This window comes from Petaurus breviceps, unplaced genomic scaffold (assembly GCF_028583685.1).
Source record: "Petaurus breviceps papuanus isolate PSGF00001 unplaced genomic scaffold, PetGlider_PUasm1.0 37, whole genome shotgun sequence".
Taxonomy (NCBI): domain Eukaryota; kingdom Metazoa; phylum Chordata; class Mammalia; order Diprotodontia; family Petauridae; genus Petaurus; species Petaurus breviceps.
In genome coordinates, this window is record NW_027186296.1 from 80,188,327 (window position 1) to 80,202,002 (window position 13,676).

Consider the following 13,676-nt stretch of genomic DNA (forward strand, 5'->3'; position numbering starts at 1 on the left):
CCAGGAATTTAGTAGGTAAATTGGGAGAAATTCTAGTATAGCAGAGTGACCTTTTCCAATCTGACTTTTCCCTGTTTCGGTCAGCTTGGCAAGGTCATTGGCCCCTAAATACAAGTTTTATATTTTTGTTTCATCACCTTTGCTTTCCTGTTTGTTTCCCTTGCAGAAGGAATGATTTCTCCTCTCCTTTTGGTGTCTTAGACTATGTAAAAGGTCCAGCTCGAGCAGTGACCTAATGATTAATTTTGATATCTGGGACAAGCAGCATGAGAAGTCCTCTCAAGTGAACTTTTTTCTTTTTGGCAAGGCAATCAGGGTTAAGTGACTTGCTCAGGGTCACACAGTTAGTAATTGTCAAGTGTCTGAGGCCAGATTTAAACTCAGGTCCTCTTGACTCCAGGGCCAGTGCTCTATCCACTGCTCCACCTAACTGCTCCTCAAATCAACTTTTAAAGAGAAATTCAATTGCTTTTAGTAGAGAACTTGAACATCAGGGGGAAGGGAGGGCCTGGTGTAAGGAGAGACTGTGGGATACCATGAGCTCACTCCTTTGGAGGGAAGAGAGCAGGGAAGTAAGGAGAATCTGACATATGTTTTCCAGGGAGAGAAAGTGTGCTGTCTAATGGCTTTCCATTTTTAACAATTATTCTTGCTAATTAGCCACTGTACTAAGCTATTTATTTTCTTCTGCCTACTGAAAGAGCACGTACTATCAGCACCCTTTAAATTTCAGTGTCCTGGCTCACCATCCCAATTGTCTCCCTTAGTTACAGTTCTGATCTCAAGTCCCCATTGCCCCAGTGAAGCCTTTCCAGACCACCCCTGGCATGATAATTTCTTCTTCCTTTACTGGCCTTCAATAATATTCAGTTTTTCTCCTGCTAACTTAGCACTGAACATTCTCTCTTTGGTGCCCCTGCTATCACTTTATGTATTTATATTTTCTTTCTCTCTTTTTTATTTTTTAGTTCACATCATTCATTTCCACAAGATTTTGAGTTACAAATTTTCTACCCATTTTCCCCTACCCACCACCCCAAAATAGCAATCCCACTGAATATCCCCTCCCCCAAACTGCTCTCCCCCATACCTTCCCCCATCCCTCCTCCAACTTTCCAGTAGGCCATGGTGGATCTCTATGCACCAGTGCCTTTATATCTTATTTCCCACTTGAATATAAAGTAATAGTGATATATATATATGTATATATATACATATATATATTTTAAACATTTGATTTTAAAACTTTGAATTCCAGATTCTTTCCCTTCCTCCCTTGTCACCCATCCTTATTGGAAATATAAGCAATTCAGTATAGGTTGTACATGTGTAGCTAAGCAAAACATTTCCATAATAGATATATTGTGAAAGACTGACTATATTTCCCTCCATCCTATCCCACTCCGACTTGTTCTATTCTCTACTTTGACCCTGTCCCTTTTCAAAAGTGGGTGCTTCCAACTTCCCTTCCCCCTAACCTACCCTCCCTTCCATCATCCCCCCTCTCATTCCCTTCCCCCCTACTCTCCTGTAGGGTGAGATACCCTATTTAGTGTGTATGTCATTCCCTCCCTAAGCCAAATTCAATGAGAATAAGGTTGACTGATTCCCCTCCATTGTACCAGTTTTCCCTTGCCTCTTCTATATGAGATAATTTACCTCATTCTGTCTCTCCCCATCACCTCTTATTATATTCCTCTCTCACTCCTCTCTCTTAATTTCACCTTTTTAAGTATTATCCCATCCTATTCAATTGGTCCTGCGCCCTCTGTCTATGTATACCCATACACATGTTTGCACACACTCACATATGTATTCACCCACCCATGTACCCTCCTATATAGCCATATACATGTATGTATACATACATATGTATACATACAAATATATACATATATATATATATAACATACATTTCTATTCCCTTCAACTATTTTCATACTGAGAAAAGCTTCATAAGTTACAATAATCATTTTTCCATGTAGGAATGTTAATAGTTTAACTTCAATAAGTTCCTTATGAATTCTTTTCCCTGTTTAGCTTCCCATGCTTTTCTTGCTTCTTGTATCTGAATGTCAAATTTTCTATTCAACTCTGGTTATTTCATCAAGAATGCTTGAAAGTCCTCTATTCCATTGAATGACTATATTTTTCCCTGAAACATGATATTCAGTTTTGCTGGTTAGGTGATTCTTGGTTTTAATCCCAGCTCCTTTGACCTCCAGAATATCATATTCCTTGGATCCCTCAGTGTAGAAGCTGCCAGATCCTGTGTTGTCCTGATTGTGTTTCCACAATATTAAAATTGTTTCTTCTTGGCTGCTTGTAGTATTTTCTCCTTGATCTGGGAACTCCGGAACCTGGCTATAATATTCCTAGGAGTTTTCTTTTTGGGATCTTTTTCAGGAGGTGATTGGTGGATTCTTTCATCCTCTATTTTGCCCTCTGGTTCTAAAACATCAGGGCAATTTTCCTTGAGAATTTCTTGAAGGATGATTTCTAGGTTCTTTTTTTGATCATGACTTTCAGATAGTCCAATAATTTTTTTTAAAAGCAATCGGGGTTAAGTAACTTGCTCAAGGTTACATGGCCAATTATTTCTGGGTGTGGTGCTAAGTATTTGAGCCCAGATTTGATCCCCAGCTCATCCCAACACTGGAGCCGGTGCTCATACTTGCTGAGCCACCTGGCCACCCCTAAGCAATTGGGGTTAAGTAACTTGCTCAGGGTTACATGGCCAGGTGTTTCTGGGTGGGTGTTAAGTGTCTGAGCCAGGATTTGATCCCCAGGTCATCCTGACACTGGAGCCGATGCTCTTACTTGCTGTGCTACCTGGCCGCCCCAAGTCCAATAATTTTTAAATTATCTTTACTAGATCTATTTTCCAGGTCAGTGGTTTTTCCCAATGAGATATTTCACATTGCCTTCCATTTTTTCATTGGTTTGGATCTGTTTAATAGTATCTTGATTTCTCATAAAGTCACTTAGCTTCCATTTGCTCCAATCTAATTCTGAAGGAATGATTCTCTTCAGTGAGCTTTTGAGATTCTTTTTCCATCTGGCAAATTGGGCTTTTTAAAGCAATCTTCTCCTCATTGCCTTTTTTGAGCCTCTTTTGCCACCTGAGTTAGTCTATTTTTAAGGTTTTTTTTTTCAGTCAGATTATTGACTCTCATTTCATAATTTTCTTGCATTGTTCTCATTTCTCTTCCCAATTTTTCTTCCACTTCTCTTATTTGGTTTTCAAAATCTTTTCTAAGCTCCTCTGTTGCCTGTAATCAACTCATATTTTTCTTGGAAGCTTTTGGTGCAGGAGTTCTGACTTCACTGTTTTCCTCCTGTTCCATGCTTTGATCCTTTTTGTCCCCAAAATAGGAGTGTAAAGTTGGATTGTTCTGTTTGCTTTGCTTCCTTTGCTTGCTTATGTTGCTACTCAATTACTTGACTTTTGAGCTTTTTGCCACAGTAGAACTGTGCTACCAGAAAGGGGAGCTTTATCCCAATCTCTGGGGTTTTCTCAGCTGCTGGAGCTATTAGTTGGGTGCCCTCTCTGAAACAGCCTCAACACGCTCTGGCAAACTGGTCACATACCCCAGGACCTTCACCCTAGACAGTGATTCAGATCCAAGAAGGTTAGAGCAAGAGCAAATATCTTTCATACTGGTCACTTGGTTCTCCTACAATCTGCAGGCCAGGAGCTTTGCCTCAGGGGCAAAGGCCGGATAGCACTCCTGAATTCACTGTTCCCAAAAAGTCTACACTGACCTCTCACTTTGTTTTTGGTGTCTATGGGTTGATAATTCTGGAAAGTGCCACAGCTGCTGGTGATCTGAAGTCCCTCCAGTCAATGGCTGGTCAGGCCACCCTGGGGCTAAAACCTTGGGCTCATGTGGGGCTGGGCTTTGCTCCCAGAGCACTGTGCTGGCCCCTTCCTGCTGGCCTGCTGGGCTGTCTTCAGTGGGAGATTAGCATCTCTCTGTCATTTTATGGGTTCTATAGCTCCAAAGTTTGTCTAGAGTCATTTTTTACATGAATTGGAGGAGGTGAAAGCTTGAGCTGCCTGTTTTGACTCTGCCCTCCTTTATCTATTTATCTTATCTCCCCATCCTGAATGCAAACTTGAGTTCAGTATAATAGGCTTAAATGCTGAGATCTTAAATGCTTTCTTACTGTTAATTTGTAATGGATAAAATTATATTAGACAATAAGCTTTGACAGGCCACCTCTGCCTTTCCTAAAGACCTGCAACACAGTAGTTGCTTAGCAAGTGTTTATTGATAGATCCATAAGGGGAAAAACCTCGTGGGATTCAGAAGTTGTTATCTCTCTACTGAGTAAAAGTTTTTTTTTTTTGATAACCCAGTACCCAGGACAGAACCATTACTGAAGTATTTGCCCTAGAGTATCTTTGGAAGATGGTCATGTCTTCTGCCTCTCTTGCCCATGTTCTTGTCACTCAATAATATTGGTTGGCAGAGTATTTGTGTGCCTTAGGCAAGGTTGGAAAATCCCCTAATCCCAGAGTAGGAAAAGACCTTAGAAGCCATCTGGTCTAAGAAGCTCTTCTACAATATAACCAATAATTGGTTACCCAGCCTCCACTTGACAACTTTCATTGAAGAGGCATCTCATTACTTCCTTAGGTAACCCAAGAAACTTTTCTTTCCATTAAGCCTAACTCTTCCTCTTCTTAACTTCCCCCTACTCTTCCAATTTTTTCCCTGTAGAGACAAATAGAACATATTTAATTCTTCATTTATACAACAGCCTTTCAAATACTTGAAGACGGCTATCCAGTATCCCCTAAGTCTTCTCTTCTCTGGGTTAAACATGCCTAGCTTCTTTAATTCGTCTTCATAAGGCAGGTTTCAAGGCACCTCTTCATTCTGGTTGTCCTTCAAGCATAGTCCATTTTATTAATATCCTTCCTAAAATGTAATGCCCAGAAATGTATACTCTAGATGTAGTTTGATAAAGGCAATTGTATGCCTGCCCCTTCCCTGTGTGTTACTTTCCACTAGAGTATTAGAGCATTCACTGTAATATATATAACTTTAATTATGACAAAATACAATATATACATGCCATGGATTAAATAGTCTCCAAAGTCCTTTCCAGTTTTTAATCCTATGGTGTGTGTGTATGTGTGTATTTCCCTAGGTTAGAGATTTAGACATTTATCCAAAAGAAACAAATTTTACCTTTTGTGTTCCTGGTGGGATCCCACAGTTTTGATGGTTCTGTGTGTGGTAGGAGGGCATCATAATGTTGATCCAAAATGGTGAAGTTTCTGAGGGTGGTTGATAAGCACTGTCCTTACACTGGTAGGACTAGACATATCTGAGAATGTAGTACTGAGGCTCCTCTGTCTTTAATGATAAATGAGGAATACCAGGGAAGAGAAGCAGTCTCTTCCTTGGTCAAGGCCATAGGGCAAGAGAATTAGTTGGAGATGATGACCAAGTGCCAAAGAAACAACATGAAGAAACAGTTATGACTGGTAGACTGGGGGCAGAATCAGGAAGTTAAGGACAAAGAAAAATGGTCATTAGAAAAAGACAAACAGAGGATGGCCACTCTAGGAGAGGCTATGGAAGAAGAAAAGATGGGGCAGGCTCAATTATAGAGCCTGAGATGGGACCAAAGAAAGGGGATTGTCCAAGGGTGCAGGAGAAATAAATCAGCAACAAAAGTAAGAATTGGGAAGAAGAGAAGAGAGGTGAGAAAAAGTCCCTGTCCTGACACCATGGAGTGGAAAGTAAGAATGAAATCAGAAGAATGTTGTGAGTAAAGTTAAAGGGAGTTATTTAAAATACTGAAGGCTAAGATCCTGAAGGGTACTTTAGATGTCAGGTAAAGGGAGAAAGGAACTCTGCTCTCACCAGTAGAAGCAAGACAGTAGTGCCAGTTAAGGCAAACAATTGCTTTGAGTGCAACATGGGAGGCAGTGAAGAAGAGAACAAAGGGGGCACACCCAGAGCCTCTTTTGGTAAAAGCATGTATTTTATAGATGAGAAAACTGAGTCCCAAAAGATTGAGTGACTCCCCAAGTCTACACAGATAATGATTGGAGCCCACAACCGAGGGTAGGGCTAAGCTGACCACTATAGGGTTGGTGGTCCTTCGGGGCACAAAGTCCTGCAAGAGCTTCCGTGATCTCGACACACACACTCACACTCACACACACACACACACACACACTCACCATTCTGCAACAACTCCCCAGCAAGGCTAACAAAGGGCCTATGAGAATCAACAGCAACGGATCACAGCTCATGCTGATATATATAGTATCAGTCTTATGGCTTCTGGAGGTGAAAATCCATAGGTGTGGATACAGTTGACTTGAGTAAGAGGTTTTTTTACAGCCTCCAGTGTGGAGCTGTCACTAGCTGTCAGCTGAAGCTAGCTATCACCTAGCAAGGTCTGGAGCTGCTGACACCCCCTCCCTTGTCTCTCGGATGTAACATAAGTCTCATCTCTACCATAGTCTAGTTTGACCCAAAGACTGCCTGCCACCCACCTGGCTGATAGTTACATTTTACAAATCATTTTGGTTTAGATAGCCTTAGGGATAGTTAAAACCATAGGGAAGGAATGAGAGAGAACTGTAACTTGATGATGGCTCCTTTAAGTGGAATTCTCCCCTCCTCCCAACTTATGAGCCATGTATGTGAAGGCAGAACTCGGCACCTTAAGGAAGTAGTGGCAGAAATTGCTTTTCCTCTCACGGTGTTGTCTGAGCTGCTGAAATCTCTCCCCTCGTTATTGGGAACCCATATAAAAGCTGGTAAAGTTTTATTGCAGGCATATTATAGCTTTACTTTAAAACACTTTTCACCCCCCTCGACACTTGGCAGCAGCAAGGGATGGATTTAATATGCAGTTTGCAGCTGCCATTCAGGCCGAGGAGGGTGGCCCAGGGGGTAATAACTCTGGAAATCTTCGAATTGTCAGACACTCTCATTTGTACCAGATCCTCCCCCATCCTTGGAGCACTTTCCCTTCTCCAGCTGCTTCCTAGCCTTCAGCTTTGCCAGAGCAGGCCTGGCCCTCCCTGGCACTCACTTTCTGTCCTATGTGATATATGGAGCCTGGGGGTATAAGTTAGATGCCCAGGATAGGAGGGAGATTTCCAAAGATACCAAGGTTCTTTTCCAATTAGAGGCAATGGATTCCTTTAAGAGACTTGAGTAAGAATGAATGAATGGGCTAAATGAAAGCCAGATGGAATCACAGACAAGCAAGACAGCTTTGAAAGTTACATGTTGAATGTATGATACACTTAAAAAGAAAAGCGACCTCTACATAAAAGAGATTCATAGTTTCGTGTGTATCAAGGCTTTTCCTGAGCTTGTTCCAAAACCCCTTTTCATTTGTATAATCTTTGCCTTCTGTTCTAAAATACATAGGGAAGTGCTCATTTTATTTGGTGTTTGTTAAGTTCAGTATAAAATAAAATGAAATTATGTCAGGGAACCCTTTTCTTGCCTCATTCTACCCCCTAATTCAGCTAAGTGACTTATCTGTAAATTATGGTTTTAGAGATTTGCCTGGGGTACCAAGAAGTTAAGTGACTTGCTGATGGTACCTGTAGCAGGCAGGATTTAAACCCCAGATCTTCCTGTCTTCACAACTGGCCCTCTCTTGACTGTATCATGTCTCCTCTCGATTCACAATGGCTGACATTAAAGCATCCCCTTTCTATGGTTGCTTGCTTTCTATTTGGCATCTCATGAGATTCTCATGATGACTCTTCAAGGTATGCAAAGCCAGTATCATTATTCCATTTCATTGTATCATAAGATTTAAGACTAGAAGGGGCCTTCAAGATCATTTAACCCAAACCCTCATTTTATGCATGAGGAAAATGAAGGGAAGTGATTTGCCCAGAGCCACCCAGTCAATTGAAGTAGAGCTGGGATGGGCACCAAGCCTTCTGATTCCAAGCTTTTTCCATAGGTCATGGCCCATAGTAGGTACTTAATAAATACTTGTTGATTGATGCCATGCTGCCCCTATCTATAGTTACTAACATGAAGATAGAATATCATCTCCTTTAGAGTTGGAGTTATTTCATTCTTTTTTTTTTTGCTTTTTGGAGGGCAATTGGGTTTAAGTAACTTGCCCAAGTTCACATGGCTAAGTTTCTTGTTTGTGTGTGTTAAGTGTCTGAGGCTGCATCCAAACTCAGGTCCTCCTAACTCCAGGGTCAGTACTCTACTCACTGTGCCACCTAGCCACCCTGATTATTTCATTCTTTAGTTGTACTTTGTGCTTAACACAGTGCCTGGAATATAGTAGGTGCTTAATAAATGCTTGCTTATTGATTGAATGAGAAGGGTGAGGAGTCTAAAGGCAGAACATCCTATCCTTACAGGGCTGCATGGAAGGAATTCACACAATGGTTTCTATTCCTTAGAAACTGGGAAGAGGTATCTATGGAAGGAGCCTAACCCAATTTGCTTCTGCTGCCATCTTGTCCAGGACTCCAGGGAGACTGAGGACAGGTGGTCTCTTGATCATTGTGGTGACAATACCTATATGAACTTACTATTCCTCTGAACCAACCCTTTGTCAGGGATGCCATGGAGAGGAATTCCTCCCCTGTGTAGGAAATTGAACTAAATGAATGAGATTCCTTCTTATCACTGAATTCTATGACTACAATTCTCTTATCTTATGGATGTAATTCCAATTACTTTGACTTTTCATCACACTTCTAAAAATCCAAATTCTTCCAAATTTTTTCCCTCCTTTCCCCACCCACATCCCTTACAAGTTCCTCACAAATTGCTTGAGCTGTGGGAATGCCAGATGAAAACAATCCTCTTATAAAAAGTATGACAAGGAAGATCGTGAGTGTGGAGTGAGCAATCTTTCCCCAGAACTCTCAGGCCACTCTGTTAAATGTCTTTTATGTGCTTGTATTCTAACATAGCTGCCTATTTATGTGCCTCATCTAATGTAAGCTCTGTGAGGACAGAAGTAATGGTTTTTGGCCTTTGAATCCACAAGTGCTTAGCATAGTAATTTGTACACAGTTAGTATTAAACAAGTATTGACTGTAGAGTTGGGGGACCTGAATTCAAATCTCACTTCCAAAATTCCCTACCAGTATGACCTTGGATAAGTCATTTCACTTCCCTGGGCCTCAGTTTCCTCACCTAGGAAAGGAAGGAGGTTGGCCTAGATGACCTCTGAGGTCCCTGATCCTATGAAATGTTTGTTTTATTGATTAGGTGTGTAGAGTGGAGTATGTCTCCAGTATCCTGTCTGTACATTCACCCATAGAATCACAGATTTGGAATCCATCTAGTCTAATCAGTTTTCCTTTTCTTCTCCCTGTGACCATAAGGGGAGTCATATACCCTTACACGTGGGTGCTCTGTCCAAAGGAATATAAATTTTTATCTCTTATATTTTGCTAGGTATCTTGGAGTTTGGTGATTTGATTTTTTTTCTTCCTTATTTATTCTATCACTTTTTTAAACTGGGACAATCTTTTGTCCATGTAGTTTCATTTATTATTTCTTGAAATACAGAACTGGAATACCAGGTTTTGATAAAGCCCATTTGGATTCAAATGGAGCTACTTGATCATGCCTTAAACCCAAACCACTCTGACTCTCATTGATTGGCCAACAATAGGTTCCAGTTCAAGCCTCATTGGATCATTGTTTGGGTTTTGATGCCTCAGAGTGAGTGTGTAAATAGCAAATGTTTCTGAAACTCTGAAGGTCTTCATCTCTCAGACTGATTCTTTTGTGAAGGCAAACTAGGCTATATTTTGCCTCAATTCTTACTTAGTTTTTAATCATTGAATGAGTATTGTCTCAGACACATTGAAACCTGGGAAAGACCTTAGTTTAAAAAGGCCAAGGTCTTCCACCATATCCTGGGCCATCCACAGTCATCCTGACCTATGTCTTGTCACTGGACTTCAGTGACTCTGAAGGAAAGAGTGAGGCTGATGACTTTGCACAGTTCTGCCTCACTTAAATCGAATTCACTTCTAAGTCAAGACAACACCTGCCTGCTGTCATTGGACTTCTCTAAGAACAAAGGATGCACAGCAACAATAGCCCAATCAGTAAATAAATATCTCCTGAATACCATACCTGACTGGTGGTCACCTGGCCTTCACTCAAGACAAGTGTTTCTGGTACAGAATACCACCACTTTGCTGATTTCTGGCTACTATGATCCACAAAGATCCTCTGACCATTTTGGGGGCATGCTCAGTTGTTCTCATGCTTTGCATTCTCTGTGGCAACCCCTTGGAGATGCCCACTATTATAAAAAAGTTGACATCTTTTGACTTTATATCACCTTCATTCCCAAATATGTCCCCTCCTCAGAAATCATCCCTTAGGCCAAATAATAAAAAGAGAGAAAAAAGCATTTCAGCAAAATTAATCAACATGTCAACTGAATCTCACTATATATGTGTTCAGTGGCCATAGGCCCCTACCCCTGTAAAGAACCTTTCTAGGACTGTTAAAATTTTATATTAAGAGATTGGCTCTAAGACAAAAATTCTTTCTTTGGAAAGAAGTTCTGAGGTGTTTGGCACCTGGGTTCCCTTCTAGAAACTGCTTTTCCATCCTTTGCCTCGGTCACCTGTGACATTGTCCTTTCCTTTGCCCTCCTGCAAATTCAAGCTGTATCTTCCTTCCTAACCCTCCAAATTTCAATATGGATGACCAACCATCAGTTGGCATGGCATGTTCCAATGTATCTACTTGTGTGGAGAGGATGGGATGGATATTGATGTAAATTTGACAGTTATTCTGCACTCAGTAAAAGCAGTTCTGTTTTATAAAAGGCCGTGGTGATGGGGAGGCAACTCATAAAGTTTCAGGCAATATTTATTCAACACCAGAGATTTAGGGGGTGGGTGACGGAGAGGAAGCAGGTAAACAGAAGACATTCAAAATCAGTAGGAAGAATTTTATCCTAAATCATCACCTTGGAACCGGAATGACTTGTAGAGGTCATCTTGACATTTTTCAGATGATAAACTAAAGCACAGAAGGGCAATAGGCTGCACAGCAATTGGCAGAATCAGCTCTAGAAGTCAGATATCCTGGAGGTGAGGGGGATAGAACTGATGGTGACCACGTGGAGAACTAGAGCCTTGGACACTGGAATGTGCAAAGAGATGGCCATGGAGAATCATGTTGTTCAAGGAACTCCACTCATCCTCCACCTCCCAATTTCTCTCTCTCTTAGGACAGAAATACATTACTGGAGAACTTCCCCTAAATATCATGGGAGTACCCTGGAGTCAGGGAACCTGATTTCAAACCCTCAGATACTTACTAGCTGTGTGACCCTGGGAAAGTCCCTTAACCCTGATTGTTATGCATATACACAGATTATATATATATATATATATGCCCTGGTCTAGCTAGGAGGTCATAGTGTTGCCACTCAGAGACTACTTTATAACCTGTGGATGGGAGGTATTCTGGCCTAGCGTATCCTAGAACACTTGGATTTCAGAGACCACATGGCATAATGAAAAGACGACTAGAACATGAGTTACAAGACATGATTTGAATCTGGGCTCTGCTGGTTACTAGCTGTATATACTGAGTAAATTATTCAGCCTCTCTGAGCCTCTGTTTCTTCATCTGGAAAATGGATATGATAACAAGGACAGCATTACAATTCATTTAGTTAAGCTATTGCCCTCTCCAAATCTTTTCCTTTAAAATGTAAACTTCCTTGAAAAGGGTAATAAAATCTAACATTTTTCAAAGGGAAAAGGATGGAATCTGCAAACTATAGACTTGTGAAGTTGACTAATATACCTGGCAAAACTCTAGACCATATTAATGAGTGCTTAGGAAGGGAAACAGGGGCCACAGAAAGCCAGCATGGCTTTATCAACAACAGGTCATATCAGATTAATATTTTCTTTGTTGAAAGGATAACTGGGTTGATAGAGCAGGATAAAGCAATTGCCTTAGAATACATAGATTTCTTCAAAGTATTTGACAGTATCTCTCATGCTATGCTTATAAATAAGATGGAGATAATATGGTCCAGGTGACAGCACAATAAGGTGGATTTAATATTGGTTGAATGATTGAACTCAAAGTATAGTCATTACTGAATTGATATTAGCATGGATCATTCATTTTTTCATTGTCCTTCATTCTCAAAGAGGAACCTAACATCAGAAAGGTGATGTCACGACTTGCAAGTGAACTGGACATAAGTGAGGGAAGGCCGTCAAAGTCACCAACCTCACTCTCTTCTCTGGAACTATCTGGGTCCAGGGGCAAAAGATATAGATTAGGATGACTGGAGATGGTCCCTGTTACAATGTGAGACCTTGACCTTTTTAAGCTAAGGTCTTTAACCAGGTGTCAGTTTGAGTCAACACCCATTCAGTGATTAAGGTAAGAAATGAAGGAAAGAATGGCCTCTTTTACCTCATCAAAACAAACAGACAAACAAACAAAAAACCAAAATCAATCTGAAATGAAAGATCTGTACTGTAGTACCTTAGGGATCGGTCTTTCTGTGCTACTTAACCCCTTTATCAATAAATTTAGGTGAAGGAACATATCATACTTGTCAAAGTCCTTGATATGAAGCTTGAAGGGATAGCTAACATATTAGATGACAGAGTTCAGATTAGGGAAACAAAAGATCTCAAAATCCTAAAACTATGGGCTAAATCAAATAAGATGAGATGTAAAAAGAACAAGCAAGTTCTACACCTGGGCTTCAAATATTTATAAATATAGGATGATGGAGATACATCTAGATAAGAGTTTACTGTGAAAAAGATTAGAGTATTTTGCAGGACTGCAAGCTCAATATGAGTTGTGTGATACAGAAGCCAAAAAGCTAATGTGATCTTAGGCTACATTAAGAGAGGTGATAGCCCCCAGGATTAGGGAGATGAAATTCTGCTATTTTCTACCTTGGTTGGGACATAGCTGGAGAATTGTATTCATTTCTGGGTGATGCATTTTATGAGGGGCAACATTAAACTAGAGAGGATCCAGAGAAGGGTAAAAGACATTAAGAGATGTCATTAATTCAATGAACACATATTGAGCACTTACTGTATACACAGTCCTAAGCTAGGTTTTGTTAGGGCCCTAGAAAAATAATCTAAGAATCTAAAACACAAGAGATGACATGGATGGAGATGACCCTGAGTGATCAGATTTCAGTTCATTATAAAGAAGAATTCTAGAACAATTAGAGGTTTACTGAACAAGGAAAAGCTGCCTTCTCTACAAGGTCATAGGATTTAGAGCTGGGATATTCACATTTTATAGCTGAGGAAACAGAGGCCAAGAGGAGGGAAAGGAGACTTGCTTGAGGTCATGCATATATTAAGTAGCAAAATAGAATTCAGATTCAGAAGCTTGGGTGTCCAGGGTCCCAGGCTAGAGCCCTGTAGATGACACGTCTGGTTCAAACAGTATGAGGGAGGAGCCAAGATGGCTTTTGGGTGACTTTGTTAGGCTTGTAGGTGAATGCTGCAAGTAGAATGTAAGCTCCTTGGGGACCAAGACTGGCTCCTTTTGTATCCCTATAGTGCCTGGCACATAGCAGTAGGTAATACACTCTTCTTGATTGGTTTCAAAGTAGTGAACTCTCTGTCACTTGAAAGATTCAAGCAGAAGATGGGTGATCATCTAGAA